General features: G+C 47.4%; 1 pseudogene across 1 annotated transcript; it reads left to right on the forward strand.

Moving 5' to 3' along the window:
• The first annotated feature begins 227 nt into the window (after positions 1-227).
• Positions 228-27,485, forward strand: LOC120655777 (annotated as a pseudogene). The gene is made up of 18 exons (XR_005667728.1): positions 228-440; positions 791-1,822; positions 2,572-2,662; positions 2,780-3,284; positions 3,329-3,385; positions 7,817-7,899; positions 14,122-14,206; positions 14,274-14,362; positions 14,437-14,505; positions 14,607-14,628; positions 14,726-14,807; positions 25,006-25,470; positions 25,547-25,583; positions 25,687-25,776; positions 26,374-26,439; positions 26,528-26,642; positions 26,726-26,764; positions 26,999-27,485. The product of XR_005667728.1 is annotated as a protein ROS1A-like (transcript).
• The last annotated feature ends 261 nt before the right edge of the window (positions 27,486-27,746 follow it).

Raw genomic sequence — 27,746 nt, forward strand, 5'->3', positions numbered from 1 at the left:
AGATATCCATCCAACGGAAGAGCGCCGTGGACCCAAACCTCGGCGTGCTGAGTGCGGACGCCGGAGCCCGTGCCCGGCCCGGCCTCATGCGGTCATCCCAGACCCTAAGCCCTGCGCCAACGGCGCGTGGACCCCACCGGTCAGTGGCACGCAGCGCCACTTGTCCCCTTCTGCCAGCGAAGCGCACCTCCGTGTCATCCCCTGCTTTTACTATCTTCCTCCTCGCAAGTCGCAACGGACGGAGCAGTTAGAGAAAAAAACAGAGGGCCTCTTTACTCCGTCCGGCCATCCGCGCGGGATCAACGCCAAGTAGCCCCCCGCCCCAAGTCCGCTACCTCCTCCTCATCGGCTTCGTCTCCCGTGCCGAGCGGCCGCGGCCCGGGTTGTTGCCCCCTCCGCTGCGGCCATGGCGGCAGTTGCAGAGGCGGCGGCAGATCTTGGTGAGTGCGCAGAGCTCGGTTCTGCTCTTCCCCCAATCTGCTGTCTCATATACCCGCTTCCTTTTGCGCTTATTGCTGCAACCCGCTATTGGCTCATGGTTCAGTGAAATCTCGGTGTCTTGAGTGGAGAAATTGACAAAACCGTTTTTCCTTCCGCATGCTATTGTTTTTTTGTTCTTGTAGTTGTTTGTTCACTCGATTGTTCACTTTACTCTTCTTTTTCTGCAATCTGCTACTGGCCAATGATTCTGCGGGTTCTGAATCTGGGACTCGGGAAAAATCCTTTCTTTGTTTGGCGCGCGCATTGGTGGTTGCTGTAACCGATGGATATTACTTGTTTGATGGAACAGGGCCTCGGTTGGGGATATCGCCGGCGACCCCCGACATTGTTCGCAAGCCGGCTCAGCAGTCCCGGACGACATGCGCGGATGGCTCGTGCTGCACTGCTCTGTTCACCAGCGCAGCTCCGGCGCCAGCTGCTGGCCCTGGAAAGGCGGAGAGCGACGGCTTGGCCTCGGTGCCGTCGCCCTTACAAGAGCAGTCTCAGTCCGCAGCGGAGGATCTGGGCGAAGTGGACTGTGCTATGGTGAGCACGCAGGAGTCCAGCACCTTGCATCCACTGGTGGGCGAGTCCTCTGGCAAAGTCGCACAGCAAGAGCAGCAGCAGGAAGAAGGTGTTGCCAGTGGCAGTGATGCTGGTGGTGCGGCTCCTGTCCCTACTCCGGAGAAAATGGAGCCTACACCTAGGAGGTGGTGGAAGAAGTCGAAGAAGGGGGTTCTCCGGTTCAAGGTGGTGAAAGATAAAGTGATGAAGCCGAAGATGACCCCGAAGACCACCACACCCCGGAAAGTGAAGAAGGATAAGAAGAAGCGAACGCCAGAGGATGGTAGCCAACATGATGTTTCTGGTAGCTCTAATAGTGCGAGACGCAAGCTGGATATGGATTCAGATTCATCCCAAAGTAAAACTTGTTTCAGCAGAGCCAAATTGATAGATAATTTGGAGTGCCTTGCCAAAAGTCATGGTTTAAGGGTTCAACCGACTCGGCGCACGAGGAGCAAGAGAGGCAGGAAGCGGCAGCTGATGGTGCCTTACCAGGGGACTCCAACTGGTGCATCATACTCTGCACTCGTTCCACTTTGGGGCTCATCCCAACTTGATATCACATGCCACGGAAATCATGGGAAGAACTTATGGAATAAGGTGTTGGGCCTTACTGAGGAGACACTGCGGGTGTGTGATATTCTGGCAAAGTGGGATGGGAGTGATAGTGAGAGTTTTGAAGGGTTTGATATTGGCAGCGGACCTGAATGGGATCAAACACGACACATGTTCGAAAAATTAGTGGATATATTCATTGCTGCAATGCTTGATCTAATGGGTAATGATCCTGGCCCTTTTTATGCCTTCATGTGTGCAAATGCAAGAAAGTTGATCTCGTTACATTTAATAAAAAAGGGATAATCACAAAAGAAATGCTTTCCAATCTGATTTGTCTAAAAAGTTTAGGATATCTTGCACTAATATAGGTTACTCCATGTGCTCAGTTTTTCTCCTTTTTGTCAAAAGTCACTGAAATGCTACTATCCCATCTTGATTTTTCTTTTGGATTCAATAGGGAAGAAATTGAAAATGATTCCTTGAATGCTTTGTGGACTCGTAAATGAATTTCAGAGTTAGCCAATCTCATATTTGGCGAAAAGAAATGAAACTTGTAGATATTTGATGACTTCAACAAGAAGGAAATTCTTTCAGCAATAGCTTAATTTGTTGAAATACTTCAATGAGATGCCACTGCTCTGTTTCCCTTTCCTTCTTTTAGATTCAGCACTCCTTTTCAAATGCATTTTAGGTTCAAACTGTGATCAAATTACTAAGAATGAGTGTGTGTACAATGTTTCCGTGCAAACATGCAAGTCTATGCTAAAAACATGTGCATTGGGAGGTCATATTGAGAAGCAACTATGTGGTGCCTGGGTGACAACAGTGATGCCACAGTGTCACAATCTATGAACGGAAATTAAGTATTTCTTTAGTTACGGGGCATCAAATCAAGCCATAGGATCTTCTGCCTCTATGGAACACAAGAGTATGAATTGGGTTCTAATCCCTTTAATTGCGTTTTATCAGGGCCCAGAAAATTCTCTCCATGGGGAGGATCCGTAATTGATTCTGTGGTTGGTACATTCCTTACACAAAATGTTGCTGATAACTTATCAAGGTAAAAATAACAGAGGATCCATAAATATGATTTTAGCCTATTTATATTTTTTTCTTCTGGAACTAATTTCCTCTTTTCACTTTCCTACATTTTTCACACCTTATTCATGAAAAACAGCCATGCTTTTATGAACCTAGCAGCAAAGTTTCCTCCAAGGAAGAGATGCCATAAAGCTGAAGATTGTCCAAATACAGCTCCGTTAGTAGATGATGCTGATGAAAACTTCAACCAAAATGAAGCATCTGATACTTTTGATTCAGGGGACTCAGATTGTGATGAATACATTGATTCTGAAGAAGAAGATGGCCATGATACAGAGATTAAAGGGCATTATGGTGAAGAATACAATAGACTTATAGAGAGTTTCATTACTAATCTCAAAGAGAAAGGCATTTCTACTTGGGACAGTGACCTTATGAAATTAGTGAAGGATAAATCTGGAAATCCAATATGCACTGAAAGAACCTTAAGAAAGTTTATAGCTTCACTGCGACCAGTCCCATCATCTATCTGGAAAGAGTTACGGGAGGAAGCATTTGGAAAAGGATACAGTGACAGAAGTCGAGCTGGACCAAGTGATGCTGTAGATTGGGAATCCGTACTACACGCACCGATTGCTGAGGTCGCGAAATGCATTGAAGTTAGGGGACAGCACCGATTGCTGAGGTCGCGAAATGCATTGAAGTTAGGGGACAGCATTACATTTTGGCATTGCGGATACAGGTATGTTTTTGCAAGTCAAAACTTCCATCTACTTATGTCTAATTTTTTTTCCAATATTTTGTGGCTTGACTATATTTATAAATATCTTACACCCAAGAAAGGAAGGCACCCATCTTTGAAAAAGTTACATACACAGCATTGGTTGTCCTATTCAAAATGTGTGTAGACAAACCATATTTCTAAATTTATATGCAATATATCTGTTGCAGGAATAAGTTTCTAAAATTTTATCTGATATTTGTGTAGACGGAAATATCGAGATGAAAGATTTGTTTCATTTACAAGTGTATTTGGAATGAGCTTTGTGCATCAAGTGCCTGTTGTGTTACTAGAGATACTTCTAAGACCCAGATAGATGAAGTTTAGTCTTTTGTTCTGTTCTTTCTCAAGAGTGCCACCATCCTACGCGGCTGTGCTGCAACAGATTTTAATTTTCTTATCAGCAAAAGCAATATTGACATTTCCTCTTTACAATTGAAGCAAAACACTCTTATGTGCGTGCATCTATATTTTGTGAGAAAGCAGTTGACTGTAATTCCTAATAGCATACAAACATTTATGTGCTAAAATTATTTATTTCAACAAAACATGCTTCATCCATTTTTCAGGTCTCTTATGCCCACTTAAGCTGGTATTGAAATCATAAAAGAAAAAAAAGAGAACTCTAGCCTCTCTGATAAGCTGCTGAAGTGTTGGTAGAGCAATTTTATGCAGCAACAACAACAACAACAACAACATAGTTTTTTTTCCCAAGCAAGTTGGGGTAGGTTAGAGATGAAACCCGAAAGAAATAAGTTCAAGGTTCAGGCACATTGATAGCTAGTCTCCAAGCGCTCCTATCCAAAGCTATCTCTTTAGAGATATTCCAATCCTTAAGGTCTCTCTTAACCAACTCATCTCACGTCAGTTTAGGTCTACCTCTACCCCTCTTTACATTATCGACTAGCTCAAGGATCCCATTACGCACCGGTGCCTCAGGAGGCCTTCGTTGGACATGTCCAAACCATCTCAGCCGATGCTGAGTAAGTTTCTCCTCAATTGGTGCCACCCCGACTCTATCCCGAATAATTTCGTTCCGGACTCTATCCCTCCGTGTGTGCCCGCAAAATCACCGCAACATCCGCATCTCTGCTACACTCAGTTGCTGCACATGTCGTCTTTTTGTAGACCAACATTCAGCACCGTATAATATCGCCGGACGAATTGCTGTCCTATAGAATTTGCCTTTTAGCTTTTGTGGCACCCTCTTGTCACAAATGATGCCAGAAGCTTGCCGCCATTTCAACCAGCCAGCTGAAATTCTATGCCTAACATCTTCATCAATGTCGCCATCCTTTTGTAACACCGATCCTAAATACCGAAACGTATCCTTCTGGACCACCACTTGCCCATCTAGACTAACGTCTCCCCCCTCATGCCTAGTCACGTTGAAATCGCACATCATGTACTTGGTCTTGGTCCTACTAAGTCTGAACCCTTTCGACTCTAACGTGCGTCTCCACAGCTCTAACTTCCTATTAACCCCTGCCCTACTCTCGTCAACTAGCACCACATCATCAGCAAAGAGCATACACCAAGGGATCTCACCTTGTATATCCCTTGTGATCTCATCCATCACTAAAGCAAATAAATAAGGGCTCAATGCTGACCCCTGGTGTAGGCCTATGTTAATAGGAAAGTCAGTGGTGTTGCCATCACATGTCCGGACAAACGTCGTCGCATCTTTGTACATATCTTTAATGAGGGTAATGTACTTGGTTGGGACTTTGTGCTTCTCCAAAGCCCACCACATGACATTTCTCGGTACTTTGTCATATGCCTTCTCAAGGTCAATGAAGACCATGTGCAAGTCCTTCTTCTGCTCCCTATATCTCTCCATCAATTGTCGTATTAAGAAAATCGCCTCCATGGTTGACCTTCCAGGCATGAACCCAAATTGGTTTTGGGTCACACTTGTCCCTCTTCTTAGGCGATTCTCGATGACCCTCTCCCAAAACTTCATCATATGGCTCATCAGCTTAATCCCACGGTAGTTAGTACAACTTTGAACATCGCCCTTGTTTTTGAAGATAGGTACTAATATACTTCTCCTCCATTCTTCCGGCATCTTGTTTGACCGAAAAATGAGATTAAAAAGCTTAGTTAACCATACTATTTCTCTATCTCCTAGGCATCTCCACACCTCAATGGGAATACCATCAGGGCCCATCGCTTTACCTCTCTTCAACCTCTTCAAAGCCTCCCCGATCTCTACCTCCTAAATTCTCCTCACAAAACGTCTGTTGATATTGTCAAAAGAGTCATCTAACTCAAGGGTAGGGCTCTCACTCTTCCCATTAAACAACTTGTCGTAGTACTCTCTCCATCTATCCATGATCTCCTCATCCTTCACTAGCAGTCGATCTGTCCCATCCTTAATGCATTTGATTTGGTTGATGTCCCTTGTCTTCCGCTCGCGGATCCTAGCCATCCTATAAATGTCCTTTTCCCCTTCTTTCGTGCCTAACCGCTGATACAGGTCATCATACGCCTTACCCTTTGCTACACTCACAGCTCGCTTTGCAACTCTCTTCGCTAATTTATAGCCCTCGATGTTGGCTGCACTCTTGTCAAGGTGGAGGCGCTTGAAACACTCCTTCTCCTTAATAGCCCTTTGCACCTCGTCGTTCCACCACCAGGTGTCTTTGCCCTCATGTTTGCCTCCCTTACTCACGCCAAACACCTCTGAGGCCACCTTCCGAACACATGTTGCCATCTTTAGCCACATGTCATTTGCGTCTTCTCCTTCTTCCCAAGGCCCCTCACCTAGCATCTTTTCTTTAAACGCTTGTGCCGCTTCCCCTCTAAGCTTCCACCACTCTGTTCTCGCAATCTTGGCACATTTGTCCCGGTGGACACGTACCCGAAGACGAAAGTCCGCCACCACAAGCTTGTGTTGAGGGACAACACAATCCCCAGGTATCACCTTACAATCTAAGCAATCACGTCTATCCTCCCTCCTAGTAAGGATAAAGTCGATCTGGCTCAAGTGTTGTCCACTACGAAACGTCACAAGATGGGATTCCCTCTTCTTAAACACGGTATTCGCTATCAACAAGTCGTAGGCTAACGCGAAGTTTAACACATCCTCCCCCTCTTGACTCCTGCTACCATACCCAAAACCCCCGTGCACTCGCTCGAACCCTACATTAGTCGCACCCACATGGCCGTTGAGATCTCCTATGAAGAGTTTCTCGCTGGTAGGCACGGTACTAACCATGCTATCTAGATCTTCCCAGAACTGCATCTTGGTGCTCTCACTAAGGCCTACCGAGGGGCATAGGCACTGATCACATTCAAAACCGAATCTCTAACTACCAACCGGATTAGGATAATCCGGTCGTCTTGCCTTCTAACCTCTACGACTCCATCCTTAAGGCTCCTATCAATCAAGATGCCTAAACCATTCCTACCCGGAGTTGCTACCGTGTACCAAAGCTTGAAGCCAGTATCCTCAACCTCCTTCGACTTCTGGCCCTTCCATTTAGTCTCCTGAACGCATAAAATATTTACACGCCTCCTAATTGCTACATCAACTAGCTCTCGCAACTTACCCGTTAGGGACCCTACGTTCCAGCTACCTATACGAATCCTAGTTGGCTCGGCTAGCTTCTTTACCCTTCGCACCCGTCGAGGGAAGTGCGAAGACCCTTGCTCATTTTTCACTATACCCGGGCGTAGATGTAGCGCGCCATTCAGGTGACGGCCCGACCCTTACTCACTTATCATCATACCCAGGTCATGATACGACGCGCCCTTAGGGGGATGGCGACCCGGCCCTTGCCCATTTATCACTACACCCGGGTTCCGATGTAGCGCGTCGCTAAGAGGGTTACGCCCCAACGAGTTTCTTGTGGGTTTCAAATCCATTAGTGACATTTTTTATGCTGGTTTGCCAAAACCTAACGCAACCCTGCTCTTTTATCCGGGCTTGGGACCGGTTATGTTGAGACGACTCAGGAGAGAGAGTCTTCCAGTCAGCATAAGCGGAGTTGGTAGAGCAATTTTATGCCTCACTAAAAAATTTGATCGGATCAATAATTGGCATATAGTTACAAAACATAACTGTTGGAACACAAATTAGAGATTTTTTGGTGCTTGACATGCTACATGACTATAAATATTGGAATCGAGGTAGTAGTACCTGTTCGATATTCTGGGAATCCAAATAAAATGACTGAGGTATCCTGTATCATCTACACTAGGTTCCTTATTCAATAGTCAATTGTATTCCTCCATTTCACAACCAGACTAAATGTGTGTAGTTTGACCTTGGTGTGATTGAATATTAGCTTTCACTTACTAGGGTTTCTTATTCTTGGTGCTGTTGTCATACTTATCCTTTTTGTTCATTGGATGCAAGTGCTATGAGTATTATTTTTCCATTTTCAGGTTTTCCTGATGCATGTAAAGAATGCTCAGGATGGAAGCTTTGACCTGGATTGGCTAAGACATATATCACGTGAAAAAGCCAAGTATGGTTTTGCTCATAGAACATACACTGCATATTGCTTCAGTATTTTGTTCAATTCTTTGTTGTGACTGTTTTGGAATGCAAGAAAATATCTATAAAACTGTTGGTGTATATGTGAGCCCTTGTATAGAGGCCCATTTAGAGGCCCATGTATAGGATTTATATATCCCACCCTTCTAGGGTTTGGAGGAATACAAGCTATTATTCTCTCCATCATGATATCATTAGCCTAGGGTTAGTCTCTTTCTCTCTCCTCCCTCCCCTCCCAGCCGCCGCCGCCGCCGGCAGCCATGGCCGGCCGCCCGCCACCGGCGCCTCCTCCTCTCTCCTCCTTCCCCCCTCTTTCCTCTACCTCCCCTGCTACCGCCGCCTTGGTCCCGGCCGCCTGGGCGTGCCCTGCCGCCGCCGCCCTTGTTGCGCCGCCTGCCCCTGCTGCCGCGGCGGCGGCTGCGGGCGCGGGGGGCGCAGGGACCGCAGGTGCGGAGGGCGCGGGGGCCTCGGTCCAGGCCCCTGCTCCGGTCGCCCGGCCCGATCCGGCCGCTGCGGGCGCGGATGCTGCAGCCCGGCGGCTGCTGTGGGCATACCAGGATCTACAGGCACTCGATCCGGCCGCTGCCCTGCAGGATCCGCCCGCCCAGCCCCTGTTGCAGGCGCCCGATCCGGCCGCCCTGCCCCTGCTGCAGGCGCCTGCCGTCGACCCCGCCACCGCCGCTGCCGCACACCGCGCTGTGCAGGGCCCCCTGGCCGTCGCCGCCGCTGTGGGCGCCGATCCGGCCGCCCTAGGGGCCGCGACGCAGCTGCTGCAGGCCGCGGGCGCTGCTCTAGGGGGTGCGGCCGCCGATCTCGCCGCCCTGCGGGCCCACCGCCGACGCCGCTCCCGATCCCGCGTGAACCGGGCTCGGGATGTCGCCCGCGGATGCGCTTCTCTCCGCCGCCGCCCTCCGCGGGCACCAGGCCGACGCCGTTCTCGCCGCGGCCCTCCTCGCCGCCAAGTCGGAGGCTTCGGCGGCCCAGGAGCGGGTCCGCGTGGCTGCCCTTGACTGGGAGCGCGAGCGCGCCGCGGCCGAAGCCTCCGCTCTCCGGGTTGCCGAGGCGGAGCACTTCCTCCGCGCCTCCTCCGGCCGGCCCGTCGTCCCCGAGCCCGGCGCCTCTTCCTCCCACTAGGCCCCGCCCGCTGGATCTGGAGCTCGGTACGATCCGACCAACCCCATGGTCGCCCAGCTCCACCTCCAGGCCGCCGGTGTCTAGAACATCAGGGCCCTGGTCATCGTCCTCCTCGACCCGACGTCCTCCTCCTACGGACGCTGACGGGACCAGGTCCTGCTCTCCCTCCGCCGCTACGCCCTCGACGACCACGTCTTCCTCGACACGCCGATCGAGGCGCAGGACGTGGCGTGGCTGCGCCTCGACAGCGTCGCCGTGTCCTGGATCTTCGGTACCATCTCCCTAGATCTTCAAGACCTCGTCAGAACCCACGGAGGCATCGCGCGGCAGGCCTGGGTGGCGCTCGAGGGGCAGTTCCTCGGCAACGCCGAGTACCACGCCCTCCAGCTCGACGCCACCTTCCGCACCTTCGTGCAGGGGACCTCTCCGTTGGTGAGTACTGCCGGCGGATGAAGGGTATGGTCGATGCTCTTCACGAGCTCGGGGATCCGGTGTCCGATCGGGTCTTGGTGCTCAATGTCCTACGAGGCCTGAGCAGCACTTATGACCACCTGAAGAGCTGGATCGCCCGCCAGAGGCCCTTCCGCTCCTTCCTGCAGGTCCGGGATGACCTCGCCCTCGAGGAGATCACTAGGGGTCTCGCGCCCGGATCGTCCTCGTCCACCTCCACCGCGCTCGTCGCTGCTCCACCGGCTTCCTCCGCCGCCCCTGCCACCTTTCTCCATGGTGCTTGCTCCCGCCGGGCAGACCGGAGGTAGGGGGCCGTGGATGTTGTCAGCGGGGGGTACGTGGTGGTGGTGGTGGCACTGGTGGCCCTGCTTCTGGGGGTACCGGTACCGATCGGGGCCGTCGGGGCGCGCCGACTCCGCCATGGTCAGGGCGCATCTCGATGTGGCCGTTCCAAGGTCCGGGAGGGGGGCCTCGTCCTCAGATCTAGCCGGCGGCCATGTTCACCGGTGCTGCTCCCCTCTCCGCGCCGTACTGGACCCCGCCCGCTCAGCCTAGCCAGCAGCCGACCTGGCCTGGGGGGTGGGACCAGGCCGCTCTGGCGCAGTCCTTCAGCACCATGGGACTGACGCCGCTGATCAGCACCGAGTGGATCGCCGACTCGGGTGCCTCCTTCCAGACCACTCCTGATGCCGGTATCCTCTCTTCTGTCCGACCCCCACACTCCTCTTGTCCTTCTTCTATCATGGTTGGTGATGGATCTTGCCTTCCTATCACCGCCGTGGGTTCTGCTCCTTGTCTTTCTAATATTCTTGTTGCTCCTCAAATGGTTCACAACATTCTTTCCATTCGCCAGTTTACTGCTGACAACTCATGTTCTATCGAATTTGACTCTTCTGGTCTTACTGTGAAGGATTCGGCTTCCCGGCGTCCGCTCCTCCGATGTGACAGCCCGGGCCCCTTTTACACTCTTTGGCTTTCTGCTTCCGCTGCTCCGTCTTAGACTTCTTCTTCGTCTACTGCCTTTGCCGTGACGCCTTCTTCCACCACCTGGCACCGCCGGCTTGGTCACCCCGGCCGCGACGTTTTGGCTCAGCTCAGTCGTAGTACCGATGTTCCATGTACTAGGTCTCCCGCTGAGCACTTCTGTCATGCGTGCCAGTTAGCTCGTCATGTTAGACTTTCGTTTTCTTCTTCTTCTTCGCATGCTACGCATGCTTTTGATCTTATTCACCGTGACCTGTGGACATCTTCTATACTCAGCATGTCTGGCTATAAATATTATCTGGTCATTGTTGATGATTTTTTTCATTACTCTTGGACTTTCCCTTTGCGCGCCAAGTCTGTGACCTTCCCCACTCTCCTACACTTCTTTGCCTGGGTGTCCACTCAGTTCGGCCTAACCGTTAATGCCGTCCAGTGTGACAACGGGCGGGAGTTCGATAACTCCATCTTCCGTTCCTTCTTCCTCTCTCGGGGTGTTCAGCTGCGTATGTCTTGTCCGTATATCTCTCCTCAGAATGGCAAGGCCGAGCGGATGATTCACACGATGAACGACGTCATGCGCATCCTTCTAATCCAGGCCTCTCTGCTCCCGTGTTTTTGGGCTGAGAGTCTCCACACCGCCACCTACTTGCTCAACCGCTTTCCGTCCACTGCTTCTCCTGCTCCCACTCCACACCACGCTCTCTTCGGTACCGCTCCTTGCTACGACCACCTTCGGGTCTTCGGGTGTGCGTGTTACCATAACACCTCCGCCACTGCTCCTCACAATCTGGCGCCCCGCTCGACTCGTGTGTTCCTTGGTTACTCCCCTGACCATAAGGGGTACCGATGCTTTGACCTCACCTCTCGCCGCGTCCTGATCTCCCGACACGTGGTCTTTGACGAGTCGGATTTCCCCTACTCCACCTCCTCCACACCTTCTCCTGACCCTGAGCTGGAGTCTCTGTTTCTGTTTCCGACTGACCCGGTGGTTCAGCCACCTTTTCCTGTCTGTCCTTTACCTACAGGTTTTCCCGGCGCACCGGCACCGCTTTCGGTGATCCCTGCTGCGCCCAGCGCGGCCCCGGTACCCGCAGTCGCGCCACGCCGCGCCACGCGCGGCCCTCGGACCTCCGATCGTGCCGCGCGCATACCCGGTGTCTCCCGCTGCGCCACGCGCAGCCCCAGTGCCTTCCCCTGCACCTGCGCGGTACGCTCAGCCAGTGCAGGTGTACCGACGTCGTTCAGCGCCGACACCGGCGCCGCAGCGGTACGCTCAGCCGGTGCAGGTGTACCAGCGTCGGTTGGCGCCGACACCAGCGCCCCCTCCTGCTCCGGAGGCTCCTGCGACGCCTACACCGGAGCTGTCGCCGCCTCCGGCTCCCTCTCGAGCCGAGCCGGAGGTGTACCACCCGCCAGTCATTCATCGGGATCCTCGGCATATCCATCCCATGGTGACTCGGCAGATGGCGTCTCAGGCCGCGACTATTTCCGCCACCGAGGGAGAGCCGCAGGTCTCTCCGGTACCCTCCTCTGTCCGCGACGCCTTGGCGGATCCTCACTGGCGTTCGCGCGATGGAAGAGGAGTACGCGACTCTTCTTGCCAATCAGACGTGGGACCTCGTACAACGTCTGTCTGGTTGCAATGTGGTGACTGGCAAGTGGATCTGGATGCATAAGCGTCGGGCTGATGGCACACTGGAGCGCTACAAGGCTCGCTGGGTTCTCCGGGGGTTCACTTAGCGACCTGGTGTGGACTATGATAAGACCTTCAGTCCAGTCGTGAAGCCCGCTACAGTGCGCACGGTCCTCTCTCTTGCGCTCTCGCGCTCTTGGCCTGTGCACCAGCTGGACGTGAAGAATGCATTTCTTCACGGCACTCTGTCAGAGACTGTCTACTGCTCTCAGCCAGCGGGATTTGTGGACTCGAGTCGTCCGGATATGGTCTGCCGGCTCAATAAGTCTCTCTATGGTCTGAAGCAGTCTCCACGGGCTTGGTACTCTCGGTTCGCCACGTTCTTGCTGACATTGGGGTTCACCGAGGCCAAGTCTGACACGTCTCCCTTCATCTACCGCCGTGGGGATGAGACTGCCTATCTGCTGCTCTATGTCGATGACATTGTGCTCACAGCCTCCTGTCAGCGGTTGCTTCAGAGTGTCATCTCCTCTCTGCAGCAGGAGTTTGTTATGAAGGATCTTGGTCAGCTTCACCACTTCTTGGCCGTCACTATTGAGCCTCGCCTGTCTGGTCTTCTCCTTTCACCAGCGGCAGTACGCACTTTATATTCTGGAGCAGGCTGGGATGGCTGATTGCAAGTCCTGCTCCACTCCTGTCGATACTCAGGCGAAGCTGTCTGCTGATCTGGGTGATCCGGTGGCTGATCCTACTGCCTACCGGAGTCTGGCCGGCGCTTTGCAGTACCTCACCTTCAGCAGGCCGGACTTCACCTACGCGGTTCAGCAGGTCTGTCTCCACATGCATGATCCCCGGGAGTCACTCCTTGCTGCGCTGAAGCGTCTCCTCCGCTACGTCCGTGGAACTGTGGACCTCGGCCTTGTGCTTCACCGCTCGTCCTCTGCTGAGTTGGTTATCTACACCAACGCTGACTGGGCTGGCTGCCCGGACAATCGTCGCTCCACTTCCGGCTACGCCGTCTTCCTGGGCGGCAACCTGGTCTCCTGGTCGTCCAAGAGGCAGCCGGCCGTCTCCCGCTCCAGTGCTGAGGCGGAGTACCGGGCTGTCGCTAGCGGCATGGCAGCGGCGTCCTGGCTACGACAGCTCTTGGCGGAGCTTCACAGCCCGCTCGCCAAGAGCACGCTCATCTACTGCGATAACGTCAGCGCCGTGTATCTCTCCACCAACCCTATCCAGCACCAGCGGACGAAGCATGTGGAGATTGATCTGCATTTCGTGCGCGACAGAGTCGCCATCGGCGATGTTCGGGTACTCTATGTCCCGACTACCTCCCAGTTTGCTGAAATTTTCACTAAGGGACTACCCTCCTCGACCTTCTTGGAGTTTCGCTCCAGCCTCAACGTAGCAGGTGGCCAGTTGTGGCTGCGGAGGGGTATTTGCCCTTTGTACACTCTTTGCACTCTATTCTTGTCCAGTCTTGAATACCGCTGCGCCGGTTGCTCAGACTGCGCGGGGGTGTTGGCTTTCTTGTTGTCCAGTCTTGAACACCGCTGTGCCGGTAGTTCAGACTGCGGGGGGTGTTGGTGTATATGTGAGCCCATGTATAGAGGCCCATGTATAGGATCTATATATCCCACCCTTCTAGGGTTTGGAGGAATACAAGCCATTATTCTCTCCATAAAAAACAAACATTCCTTTTTATTGTATTTGTGCTTTTGAAAAATTGAGCAGCTTTGGTACATATGTCTTTTACAACCTAGAGTTTTATTAGGGGAACAGTAGCAGTGAACCTAGTAAAACTTAGCAATTGGCTGTCGAAAACTGTGTAAGTACTACTAGAGGAATGTCATGGGCTCATGGCATTTAGCAGGGAACTGCTACCAGGTTATGAACTAAGAAAATCAAACTTGTCCACAACTATGTATAATCTACTTGCATAATAAAATTCCATCTCACATAATTTACTTATTATTTTTATTTTTCTTGAATTAGAAATTTTCTGCTTAGTATATATGGGATTGGAGAGAAAAGTGCTGACTGCATTCGTCTTTTGTCTCTGAGGCATAAAGCATTCCCAGTAAGTTATATTTTCTGGAACTGTAGAAAATACTGTCAAGCACGAATGCTGACTCTGCATATTTCAGGTTGATGTCAATGTAGCTCGCATAGTCACAAGGCTAGGGTGGGTCAAACTTCAACCATTAAATGGTGCTGAGTTCCATTTAATTAACTCGTAAGATTAGTCTCAGCTGAATTTGTAAATACCATCACGACAATTTTTGGCTCATTATTTTTGCTATTATGAAGCTACCCAATCATGCGCGATGTTCAAAGATATTTATGGCCTCGGTTGTGCACCATTGATAAGGAAAAACTGTGAGTCCATCTTTTGAAGATTATTGACATTTCACTGTTACTCTTAGTCTCTTAGCAAATCCATCTGACTACCTGTAAAAAAAAATAGGTATGAACTGCAGTCATATGATAACTTTTGGAAAGGTATGTGCATATCCTTAAGTGGATAATAACTTAATAAGCTATGTTTATGTTTTAGCTATTAATAGCTTTCAATGCTGGTTGTGGTTGGTTGATGCAGGTAATGTGCACAAAAATAAATCCGAACTGCAGTGCCTGCCTTTCAGTGCAAATTGCAAATATTATAGTAGCTCACTTGCTAGGTATGTTTCATGCTTTACACTTTATTGATTCTCGTAAGTGTACTTTTACTTTACTTTTGTGGTTTGTAGATTCTGTAGTAACTAGTAAGTATTTGTATACCATCTAAATTAAGGAGCATCCATTTCATAGCTCTGTATTATTCAGATAAAATTAGTTTGGACTAGGTTCTCAAAAAGTAAGTACTACAACGGAAGAAGTCTACATAACCCCCAAACTATTAAATCGGGTGTTTAACCCCCTCAACTTTGCAAAACGGTTTACTTACAAGTTGGGGAAGGAAGGAGCAGCTAGCTCTGGACATGACTACTTACAAGTGGGCCCCACATGTTAGCCATGCACCTCAGCGTTTGTATCCACCTCAGCATGCCATGTGGCTAAAACCACTATGCAAACCAGGAGAGGAGGGGGCTAAGTAAGCAGTTTTGCAAAGTTGGGGGGGGGGGGGGTTAAATACCTGGTTTTATAGTTTGGGGGGTGGGTGAAGTAATCTAGTTGCAATAGGTTGGGTGGTTATGTTCATTCCTTTCTAACTAAAAACGTAACTAAACCCATTAAAAGAACTGATCAAATGATGATAAAACCCTAAGTTGTCACATTAACTACATGTAATAGATGGACTCTGAATTATCATAAGAAATGTCAGGTGCATGGGCCTCAAGGAGACCAGCCACCCAGTGAACAAAGGTAGTCACAACTTCCTGTATTCAAGAAAACAACTTGTCCATTAAGTTATGATAATTAGGAAGTTGTTTTCTAGAGTATTCAAGGTTGTAAGGTCTGGGTTCCATATATTTCATCCATATTAAGGTTACTTTGGGGGTCAAGTCATCCTCCTTGTAAAAGGATATACAATTTATCAATGTAGGCAAGAAAGAATTAAAGGGTATATGGTATATCCTTCAACTCTCCAGCTCCCACGATCCCGACATGGTCTGGTCTCCAGTTGCCACACCTTCTCTTGTTTCCCAGTGCTTTTCCTGATCCTCTCCAACAACATAGGTCAATGACAAGAAATTTATAACTTCTTTAGGGAAAAAAAATCCTGCATAACAGGTTTTGTTTTTTTGCTTTAGATTATTTAAATTTAGTAAAAAAGGTCCACCTTTCCCTCTGCTGTTTACATTGTTTTCAGTGTATACCCTTAATTTTGAAGCCGTTCAATTTCTGTCCCACAAATATCGAAATCAGTGCATGTTAAAACTATTGGATCGACTAGGGTGTAGATCGAGAGGTTACTTTCTTAATCCAGAGCCACCGTAGGTTCGTCGGTGAAGTTCTGTACTAGAGCAGCGACGCGCAGTGCTGTAGCTGGTGCCGGTGGCGCTTCCCGTCGCTTCAGCCCCTCACTGATCGGTTCGTGACTAGGGTTTCGGTGGGGAAAACTGGTCGGCGGCGAACCTCGTTCGTTGTGCCGCTGGTCCTCACCTCCCTTTTATGGGGCTGCGCGACGGGGGCCCACCAGCCTTCCATGGGCTGGGCGCCCCCGATCAGGGCGCGAGTCAAGGTCCATTTGGTCCGTTGGGCCCAAATGGAGGAGATCAATACTAACATTCTCCCCCTTGATCTCATCTTGTCTTTTAACTTATCTCAATCTTTACTTTCTTCATTCTTGATTCTTTATCTACCTACTCCATTACGGATTAGTGCATATGAGCATGCCTCATCGTCACGGTCAATAGCCGATGGACTTAACAGCTACAACACACCTCTCGGTTCTGAAATAGATACTTTAACTTTGGGCCCTTTATCGTCCGAAAAACATAGGCTATACCATAAACCCATGTCGACTGTGTGTTCTCTGTACACACTGGGCGGCAAGCCTTTAGCAAGCGGATCCGCAGACACTTTCTGTCATTTATACTCACAATGCATTTCATCATGATTCCGGACTTTCTCCTTTACAACGTATAACTTTGTGTCAATGTGTTTGGCACCACACTTGACTCGTTGTCATAGGAGCAAACTACTTTAATGGTTATTGCTGTTGTCAACCATTATCAACTCCGGGTACATGTTCCCTTAACCATTTTACCTGTTCCTCGGCCTCGTATCATGCTATACTATATCTTTGCATCACATTGATCATAATTGCTTTATTTTGGAGCTTTTCCACACAAAACCTCCAAGTGTGAAAGTTAGCGATAATTGTGGATTTCGCTACACATTTCACAAGTTCTATTTTTGTACTCACAATCTTTTGAGAGTACTTGATCTTTCCAACCTAGCATGAGGCCGACATTCTCAAATTTATTCCAGTGATCTATATCTGGATTGAACTTTTGCCAAAATAACACAGATACACAAAATATGTCAGGGTAAGTTCTTTACTTGCGCGCCTATAAAGCTTTCAGCAGCTGAAGCATTTGGAACTATTTCCATTTCACATTGGTTCCTGGAACACTAAGGTTCCCAAAACTATTACCCTTGACGATAGGAACAGGCATAAATTTATTCATATGCATACTTCATTTCTTTAGAATCTTTTTCAAGTATGCCTTTGTTGTAACCATAATACCCCTTCCTTTTATCTCGATGAGTCTCAATTCGTAGAATGAAAAACTCATTACCGAGATCAAAACTTGAGGACAAGAATTCTTTATCTGTAACAGTACATTAACACCACCACTAGAAAGTAGGATGTTATCTTCATTTAAGGTGTGGAAATAAGATTCCCCATTATTTAACTTTTCCTTAAAGGCTATTGTCCTCCTCAATCTTTGGAAAACCCAAAATTTCATATTGTTTCATTTAAACTTCAGACAGCACCGTCTCGTGGCTTTCTTTAATCCATAAATGAATTTACTATTGTGGTATCCCGTATGTTCTTTCTTCTCTTTGACTAAAACTTTTGTCACAAATTTTGCTATATATTTTTCAACATTCCCTCTGGAGTCACATTGAAATTTTGTAGGTCCATTATAACCTACTGTGATGACTCTTTCAGAAATCACACCTTTTTCCATGAACTACCCAGGGAATTCTTGTGACTTCTTCAAATGGGTGGAATCAACATCTATTTGATTTTCTTTACTTTGTATAAGGCTGTTGCTGCTCCCTTTTGCCAAATGGCAATGGACTAATGAGATCTTGCATAACAAGATCCTTCTTTCAACAACAACAACAACAACATAGCCTTTTTTCCCAAGCAAGTTGGGGTAGGCTAGAGATGAAACCCGAAAGAAATAAGTTCAAGGTTCAGGCACATTGATAGCTAGTCTCCAAGCGCTCCTATCCAAAACTATCTCTTTAGAGATGTTCCAATCCTTAAGATCTCTCTTAACCGACTCATCCCACGTCAGTTTAGGTCTACCTCTACCCCTCTTTACATTATCGACTAGCTCAAGGATCCCATTACGCACCGGCGCCTCAGGAGGCTTTCGTTGGACATGTCCAAACCATCTCAGCCGATGCTGAGTAAGTTTCTCCTCAATTGGTGCCACCCCGACCCTATTCCGAATAACTTCGTTCCGGACTCTATCCCTCCATGTGTGCCCGCAAAACCACCGCAACATCCGCATCTCTGCTACACTCAGTTGCTGCACATGTCGTCTTTTTGTAGACCAACATTCAGCACCGTATAATATCGCCGGACGAATTGCTGTCCTATAGAATTTGCCTTTTAGCTTTTGTGGCACCCTCTTGTCACAAAGGATGCCAGAAGCTTGCCGCCATTTCAACCAGCCAGCTGAAATTCTATGCCTAACATCTTCATCAATGTCGCCATCCTTTTGTAACACCGATCCTAAATACCGAAACGTATCCTTCTGGACCACCACTTGCCCATCTAGACTAACTTCTCCCCCCTCATGCCTAGTCGCGTTGAAATCGCACATCATGTACTCGGTCTTGGTCCTACTAAGTCTGAACCCTTTCGACTCTAACGTGCGTCTCCACAGCTCTAACTTCCTATTAACCCCTGCTCTACTCTCGTCAACTAGCACCACATCATCAGCAAAGAGCATACACCAAGGGATCTCACCTTGTATATCCCTTGTGATCTCATTCATCACTAAAGCAAATAAATAAGGGCTCAATGCTGACCCCTGGTGTAGGCCTATGTTAATAGGAAAGTCAGTGGTATTGCCATCACATGTCCGGACAAATATCGTCGCATCTTTGTACATATCCTTAATGAGGGTAATGTACTTGGTTGGGACTTTGTGCTTCTCCAAAGCCCACCACATGACATTTCTCGGTACTTTGTCATATGCCTTCTCAAGGTCAATGAAGACCATGTGCAAGTCCTTCTTCTGCTCCCTATATCTCTCCATCAATTGTCGTATTAAGAAAATCGCCTCCATGGTTGACCTTCCAGGCATGAACCCAAATTGGTTTTGGGTCACACTTGTCCCTCTTCTTAGGCGATGCTCGATGACCCTCTCCCAAAGCTTCATCGTATGGCTCATCAGCTTAATCCCACGGTAGTTAGTACAACTTTGAACATCGCCCTTGTTTTTGAAGATAGGTACTAATATACTTCTCCTCCATTCTTCCGGCATCTTGTTTGACCGAAAAATGAGATTAAAAAGCTTAGTTAACCAAACTATTGCTCTATCTCCTAGGCATCTCCACACCTCAATGGGAATACCATCAGGACCCAACGCTTTACCTCTCTTCATCCTCTTCAAAGCCTCCCCGATCTCTACCTCCTGAATTCTCCTCATAAAACGTCTGTTGGTATCGTCAAAAGAGTCATCTAACTCAAGGGTAGGGCTCTCACTCTCCCCATTAAACAACTTGTCGAAGTACTCTCTCCATCTATCCATGATCTCATCATCCTTCACTAGCAGTCGATCTGTCCCATCCTTAATGCATTTGATTTGGTTGATGTCCCTTGTCTTCCGCTCGCGGATCCTAGCCATCCTATAAATGTCCTTTTCCCCTTCTTTCGTGCCTAGCCGCTGATACAGGTCATCATACGCCTTACCTTTTGCTACACTCACAGCTCGCTTTGCAACCCTCTTCGCTAATTTATAGCCCTCGATGTTGGCTGCACTCTTGTCAAGATGGAGACGCTTGAAACACTCCTTCTCCTTAATAGCCCTTTGCACCTCGTCGTTCCACCACCAGGTGTCTTTCCCCTCCTGTTTGCCTCCCTTACTCACGCCAAACACCTTTGAGGCCACCTTCCGAACACACGTTGCCATCTTTAGCCACATGTCATCTGCGTCTTCTCCTTCTTCCCAAGGCCCCTCACCTAGCATCCTTTCCTTAAACGCTTGTGCCGCTTCCCCTCTAAGCTTCCACCACTTTGTTCTCGCAATCTTGGTACATTTGTCCCGATGGACACGTACCCGAAGACGAAAGTCCGCCACCACAAGCTTGTGTTGAGGGACCACACACTCCCCAGGTATCACCTTACAATCTAAGCAATCACGTCTATCCTCCCTCCTAGTAAGGATAAAGTCGATTTGGCTCGAGTGTTGTCCACTACGAAACGTCACAAGATGGGATTCCCTCTTCTTAAACACGGTATTCGCTATCAACAAGTCGTAGGCTAACGCGAAGTTCAACACATCCTCCCCCTCTTGACTCCTGCTACCATACCCAAAACCCCCGTGCACTCGCTCGAACCTTACATTAGTCGCACCCACATGACCGTTGAGATCTCCTCCTATGAAGAGTTTCTCGCTGGTAGGCACGGTACTAACCATATTATCTAGATCTTCCCAGAACTGCATCTTGGTGCTCTCACTAAGGCCTACCTGAGGGGCATATGCACTGATCACATTCAAAACCGAATCTCCAACTACCAACCGGATTAGGATAATCCGGTCGCCTTGCCTTCTAACCTCTACGACTCCATCCTTAAGACTCCTATCAATTAAGATGCCTACACCATTCCTACCCGGAGTTGCTACCGTGTACCAAAGCTTGAAGCCAGTATCCTCAACCTCCTTCGCCTTCTGGCCCTTCCATTTAGTCTCTTGAACGCATAGAATATTTACACGCCTCCTAATTGCTACATCAACTAGCTCTCGCAACTTACCCGTTAGGGACCCTACGTTCCAGCTACCTATACGAAACCTAGTTGGCTCGGCTAGCTTCCTTACCCTTCGCACCCGTCGAGGGAAGTGCGAAGACCCTTGCTCATTTTTCACTACACCCGAGCGTAAATGTAGCGTGCCATTCAGGTGACGACCCGACCCTTACTCACTTATCATCGTACCCAGGTCATGATACGACGCGCCCTTGGGGGGATGGCGACTCGGCCCTTGCCCATTTATCACCACACCCGGGTTCCGATGTAGCGCGTCGCTAAGAGGGTTATGCCCCAACGAGTTTCTTGTAGGTTTCATATCCATTAGAGTGGCATTGTTTAGGCTGGTTTGTCAAAACCTAACGCAACCCTCCTCCTTTACCCGGGCTTGGGACCGGCTATGTTGAGACGACTCAGGAGAGAGAGTCTTCCAGTCAGCATAGGCGGAGTTAACAAGATCCTTCTTTACTTTATTTATTTTCTTTGAGAGCTAACAACAGGTGTTGTATACAACATCAGCTTGCATGAGAACCTTGTTGCTCTTGAATCATCGAAGTGCACATGCATTCCTACTTCTCTTCAAGTTTTAGGTCTCTATATACCATGCTCCCCCAGATTTTGCCATCTTTTGTAAATATGGCGTATCAGTAAATCTCTTTATTTGGGTTATCTGTTAAAAACTTTATATGTGCTCTGTAAGCACCATATTATTATCTTTGAGGGTCGTCCAGCATAAATACTGGAATTTAGCTATTTCTTTACATAGGGGTATCAATATAGTGATCGTTGTACTCTCCCTGACTGTCACATTCGTTCTTTAATAGATCATCTCTTACTTTTCAATACACATTACAGGGGAGTGTCTTTCTTAACTGTCTCATATTTCTCCCCCTCGAAATGTGGCTTGAACTTTTCTGCCACAATTTCGAAAACTATTCACAACTTTTGTAAATGAGGAAACTTTAATTACTTACTTCATCCACATGATTACGTCATGCAGAAAAAAGTAATTCTTAATTCGTATGGGAGTACCTTTTACTCATTTCACTTTAAGAACTCAACAGAGTCCTTTATTTCATATGACAGTTTTTTTTTCTCATTTCACTTTAAGGACTCAATATAGTCCTTTATTTAAGACCTTTTGCAAGTAACGCTCGCATATCATTCTTATTTTGAGGTTTGTATGTAACTTTTCATTATTCTTAAACTCATTGAGTGCTTAATCACTGTGACACAATAGAAGTGCCCGATCAATTCTAGAATAGCAAAGCTACTCCAAACTTTTCTCCCATTGTGGGATAAACCAGCACTTTAGTCATCACAACTTTTCTCCCGCCATGTAGGATTAGCACTATGCCAACTTTACCTCGTCATGCGGGTATTGTTTCATATTTTTTCCAGACATAAATGTCAGGATTGGCTCATATCAAATTCAGATATAAATCTGAATATTCCATGACACACATGCTTAATTCGACGTTGGTCAAATTAAACATGTATGATTTATCACAATTTTAAATGAACTCAAAATGAATTCTTCTTGATAAAGAGTACATAAGAGACATTTCTCAAAACTATCTCTTATTGCTCTATCTTCTTTTGTTGGATCAACATCCATAAGTACTTTTCTTTTCAAGCCATTCTTTAAAGAGAATACACTTTCTCATGCGATGGTCTTCTTTCTTTCTGAGTCATAGGTACTCAGTTCATTTTCTTTTGTTCCTTCAAGAAGGACTACATGCAAATCTTAGTCTCAAAAGACAATAGTCAATACTTTAAATTCTATATTCTATATCACCGTTGGGCAGAAATAGAATAAAACATCTTTCTTTTACATTAATTCCATATCACCGTTGGGCAGAAACGAAATTAACGTGTGAAAAACTCAATTAACTTTAAACCATATATATTTGCTCCTCAAAATTAAATCCTCCCATTGGTTCGAATTTAATTAGAGGATAATCAACTTTATTGCAGCGCAAACTAGAAAATACATTTCTCTAGTTTGAGAGCAGTTCTTTAGCTATTCTCTGAAATGGTCACTTTGATGCAACATTTACCAGAGACCTTAAACTTCAAGGTATGATTCATGAAAAAATTATAATAATGTTATCATCAACGTTGGTCAGAAAATAACAATACCATAATTAACTTTAAATTTCTCTTCCATGAGAAATATCTTTGTGATTCCAGTAATGCTCAACTTTGAGACTTCAAATGGCAGAATAATGCCAAAACTCAACTTTTACTTTAAACAGCGGAAGCTCTTTTTTTAATCTTTTACCCACAGGGAAAAACTCTTTTGAGACTTTTTGATTGTTCTTCCAATTAAATCTTCTCGTTCGTTCCGACTTAATTGAAAGATAGAAACAATATGACAGCGGAAATCATTTCCTTTCTTTTAGAGCAGCAGAGAACTTTTCTTTCTTTTCCGAAACAGTACTTTGTACACATTTTCTCTCCAAACAATTTATCTCGTTGGTTCAAAATTGAATAGAGATAAAAACTGTACAAAACTTACTCAAAGTAAGCTCTTTAATCATGCTCTTAAAAATAATTCTCCCGTTGGTTTGAATTAAAATTAAGAGTAACAACTTTAAAACTTTGCAGCGGAAACATGTAAAATTCTATGTCCAGAGGCAATACTGTACTCTTTTATTCTCCTAATCAATATACACGTTGGTGCAAAGTTGAATGGAGAACAAACTGGGAGCAAAACCATCTAAAAATCATTCAAAATGCCTCTAGAAAAATAGAAAATACAAAATTTTCGTTCACTGTGTATTCGGCCCGGCTTCCCAGCTCGGCCCAAGGCCTACTACGCTCGGCGCTCGGCCCGGCAGTCTCTCGCGCGCGGTCCACTTCTGCGCCCGCCTGGGCCTGAACGCAGTCCGGTAGCGCCGGGCGCTGCTGCCCGTCCATCATGATGGACGGCTGTCCGCCGATCTCGCGGGAACAAACCCCGCCGGCCGGCTCCTTCCCCCTGGAAACCTAATCCCATTTTGTCGGGCCCGACCGGCGGCGCCGCCATCGGCGGCTCTCTCGCCGTCGCGGTCGAGCGCCGCTGAGCTCGGCTCGGCGCCATGGCGCCGCCTTGCGTAGGCCGGCGACTCTTTCTTCTCTCCTCCCCCTTTCCGTCCGCAGCGCACAGAGGCGAGCACGGAGCGGCGTCCGCCCGTAGCGGCCAGAGGAAGGCATCGGTGCCGCCGCGGTGCCTCTCGCCGGTGCGTGCGTTCGCCCGTGAGTGAGCGCGCCGCCGTCGAGCGGCCGTGCGGTGGTGCTTGAGCCCGAGCTCGAGCTCGCGCGCTTGTGGAGCGGCGACGGCGGTCATGCACCGGTGAGCCCGACGCCTCTGGTGCTCTTCCGCCCGGCCTTGACCGGCGGCGGCGGCGGCGGTGTGACCCAGGTGAGTCCCGCCGCAGCTCTTTCTTTTCCTAGGGTTAGGGTTTGACTTCTATTCTTCGATTTGCATCGGAATCTCTCTGTTTTCTTTCGATTCGGGGTCGAATCCAACTTCCCCATCTCGATCCCGTTAGGGTTATAGATTGCTTTCAATATCAACTTCGATTCGAGATCGAGTTGCATCTTGTTCTGTCTCTTTTTCTGTCGATTCACAAACGAATCCTTCCCTATGTCAATCTGCACACTAGATTGGCTCTTGATGCCATTGTTAAAACTATTGGATCGACTAGGGTGTAGATCGAGAGGTTACTTTCTTAATCCAGAGCCACCGTAGGTTCGTCGGTGAAGTTCTGCACTAGAGCAGCGACGCGCAGTGCTGTAGCTGGTGCCGGTGGCGCTTCCCGTCGCTTCAGCCCCTCACTGATCGGTTCGTGACTTGGGTTTCGGTGGGGAAAACTGGTCGGCGGCGAACCTCGTTCGTTGTGCCGCTGGTCCTCACCTCCCTTTTATGGGGCTGCGCGACGGGGGCCCACCAGCCTTCCATGGGCTGGGCGCCCCCGATCAAGGCGCGAGTCAAGGTCCATTTGGTCCGTTGGGCCCAAATGGAGGAGATCAATACTAACAGTGCAAATAACCCATTCACCCAATTCAAACCAGTATTAGTAACGGGTTGTTGCTGAATTACAAAGGTAATTTAAAAACAAAGAACATTGTCTTGCTCATCCTCTCTCTATCCTTAAGGTCCAGTTTTAGGATGTAAAATAGATTTTTTTTTCTGAAATGAAATACTGAGTGATGATATTTGTTGTTAGCAGAAAGTCGCTTCTTCCTCCAGAGAAGCATGAACATGAACATGAACACAGAGAACAGCAAGCAAGCATGGTTTCTTCTGGGAGATTTCTTTTATCAAATGATAATTGCATGCCAAGTTCTCACTATATGTATCAACATCAAATTGAAATAAGCAGGACTGCTGAAACACCACCTATTCATAACTGTGAGCCAATTGTTGAGATGCCACAAAGCCCAGAATATGAGTACGAAGAAGCACCTAATGTGCAAGAAGATTCCTACGAAGATTATCCAGATATTGAAGATATTGTACCAGGAGGACTACAGTATGACGGTGAGATAGATCTTCGTTCAAGCAAGCATGTGCTAAACAACAGATCTTGGACACCAAACTGCGGAAAGGACTTGGTCATGATTAATCCAAATTCCAGCTTCAGACCAAATAAAAAACTGAAAAATATTGGCCGTCTTAGTACGGAACACAACGCGTGAGTAAATCTGTCATTGTATGGTTTTCTCAGAAATTAGCAGTACCTCACTGAGTTTGTTCAATTGCTACTGTAGATATGTCCTCCCAGATGACCATTTAATCTTGGAAGAGGTGTGCTATATTCTGTGATTCTTAACTTTTCCAACAATTATGAATTATATTTACTTTTACAGTGACATTGATTAATTTAGTGTCGTACATGCTTGTGTACCAGTTCGAAGAGAGAGTTCCAGAAGATATATGTCCTTACCTCCTGGTCGTTATTTCGTTTCCTGATGACTACACAGTGACAGGCACTGTTCTGGTGAGCAACTAATCTTTTTGAAGCTCTAAATTTATGTGAAACGTGGATGTGACGTACAAGATATAATAGTTATAAAGGAACATGACTTTTATAAAACAAACTCATGACTCTAACGCTTAGAAATGTCTGAGTTGTGCAGTTCTGTATCTAAACGAAATTGATAGCCGTAGCCAAAAGTTATATACAGTCCCCAACATCCAGTTGCTCTACTGATCTTTGATGGACCAGTCGTGGGAATGGATTTGACCCAATCCCTTGGGGTTGGAAGGTACATTAGTTTATCTGTAATTCCAATCCAAGGGGATTGGATCTTGTTCCTTCTGTCCAAACATGCCCTTCAAATCTGTAGAATCATTATGCTGACCTAAAATAAAATTATTGGAAATTTTTGACACATCCCTATCATATTTTATTGCCATTTTAGATGAAATTAGTCAGAAATGATGAAAATGCTTAGATAGTTCTAATGACAACAGTGTTCTATCTAAGCTCACCATCAAGATATTTTTTCCTCGATGTTGCTGATATGAAGATATGATTGAAGTTATTACACCCCCTTTTTTGTTCCTAACTGTTTGCATACTTGAATATATACAGATACCCTGCCGGACAGCAAATCGTGGGAAGTTTCCACTGAATGGTACCTACTTCCAACCACATGAGGTACCCAACCTTTGATCCAACTATCGAAGCTAATGCCATACCAGATTAGCCAAACACTGGTCCATAACAAAAATACCCTTTTTTGTAGGTTTTTGCAGATCACTCATCTAGTCGTCACCCAATAACTATACCTAGGGAATGCATCGGGATGCTGGATAGAAGCATAGTATACTTTGGTTCATCTATACACTCGATCACAAGAGGTATTGTTTTAGTGCATTGTAAGCATGAAAGCATTGAAAAGTTTTAAATGGTTGCTCATGAACTGAAATTCTTATCAACTTAGGTCAAACAAGACATGGTATCGAAGAGTGCTTCAAGAAAGGTAGGCTGAGCCGTTGGGCTTTTTGTTAATTTGCTAACGTAGTCATCTTAAGGCTGTTAGCCCACAAGGTCATGCTTTGCCACTTACAAATTGCACGCTGAGCTGGCATGCCGCACTTAGAAATAAAAGCAAGGAATCACCATTCACCAACCGGTTACCACCTTGGATTTGTATGACACAGTGCAATTCCTTTTCTGATCTTACATGGCAGAACTCCATGGTGATTTTTCGCAGGATATGTCTGTGTACGAGGATTTCATCGAACAACAAGAAGACCAATGCGCCTATGTGGCACATTGCATGCTGCCAACACTGCAAAGAAAGAAGCTTTGAAGAAAGAAGTTGTGAAGAAAGAAGGCGAGGAGAAGCTTGCAAAGCGGGTCAGGACTCAGGACGTCACCGGAGGGGAAGAGTAAGGAGAAATAGATAGGCACCTTCGGTGAGCTAGGACCTGATAGTCGCTTGACATAGCTGCGCACAAATTGTAGCTGATGAGAATAATGCTTAACTAGTTCTGTAACCCTGTGTTAGGAGGACAGTACGTATTTTAGTTGTCAGTCCTTGCTAGTTATGATTCCTTGGGTGGGAGCAAATAAATGGTGGAGGTCTCTTTACGGCTACTCTATTTCTGCCTCTTTATGCCCTGTACAGCTGAGACTCTGTTTACCTTCATGTTGCTGTTGGATTATTCGCCTTTGAAATAAGTACCGAGTCTGAAATATCTACAGAGCCAGTGAAGAGAAAGAGGCAGGAGATGTGGACATGTATAGTCTGTAATTCTAATCTTCCCGCAGTAACGCGACGTACTAATTGACTGACACGGCTTGCTAGACAAAGAGACCACGTACGTAGAATTTTATTTGGTTCAACCTGATGACATGTGCTGTAGAAAAGACGAGCAGTTGGGCATAAACCGTGTGGAATTTTCGGTTAATCAAACATTTATGACGATTCTTTTTCTTCGCCTCAAGATGCGAGCAAA

This window comes from Panicum virgatum, chromosome 1N, assembly GCF_016808335.1.
Source record: "Panicum virgatum strain AP13 chromosome 1N, P.virgatum_v5, whole genome shotgun sequence".
NCBI lineage: Eukaryota > Viridiplantae > Streptophyta > Magnoliopsida > Poales > Poaceae > Panicum > Panicum virgatum.